Genomic DNA, 913 nt, shown 5'->3' with positions numbered 1-913 from the left:
CTAAACTTTCCCCTTGCCTTTATCTTGCAAAGTACGCTAATCTGCAAAACAGGTTAGTCCAACAACTGAGCGTTAGACCAAAAAGGACTAGTGAGTGTATAAATCTCATACAAACAATATACATTCCAAACAATCAGTTTAGAATCAAACCTRTTCTGAAACATAAGCATACTTATGTTTCTCGCGGTTACACCGCCAATACATCTCTCTCGCGGTTACACCGCCATTACATCTCTCATCTCTCTCGCGGTTACACCGCCGTTTCATCTCTCTCGTAGTTACACCGCCGTTTCATCTCTCTCGCAGTTACACCGCCGTTTCATCTCTCTCGCGGTTACACCGCCATTACATCTCTCTCGCGGTTACACCGCCGTTTCATCTCTCTCGTGGTTACACCGCCGTTTCATCTCTCTCGCGGTTACACCGCCATTTCATCTCTCTCTAAATATTTCAAAATATTTTCTAACTCTTTATCCGGACTTGAAGTCCGGTCAACCTTAACACTTGAAATTAAATTAACATCTTTGTCCGGATTACAAATCCGGACAATACTTCACTTGTAATGTTAACCAGTTTAAATTAAACCGAACAATACATGATTCAACCTTTGATCGGTTTAAAACAATTCGGTCAATACACCACCCAATCTTTTGAACGGTTTACATGATATCCGGTCACCTCTTGGCCGGTTTAAATGATATCCGATCACCTCTTGGCCGGTTTAGATGATATCCCGGTCACCTCTTGGCCGGTTTAGGAAGACTCCAGACAAGGCATGAGCGGTTTATTTATCCGGATATTAATCCGGACAACACTTGGACGGTTTAAACAAGAGCTCTCATAAAATGCAACAAAATTCATAATAACCAGTTCCAAATGCTTATCAAACTGTATGTAAGCAATTCATATCCAA

Source organism: Cynara cardunculus, assembly GCF_001531365.2.
Source record: "Cynara cardunculus var. scolymus isolate 2C chromosome LG 10, CcrdV1, whole genome shotgun sequence".
In the NCBI taxonomy this organism is placed as follows: Eukaryota; Viridiplantae; Streptophyta; class Magnoliopsida; order Asterales; family Asteraceae; genus Cynara; species Cynara cardunculus.
This window is presented reverse-complemented; position numbering follows the sequence as displayed.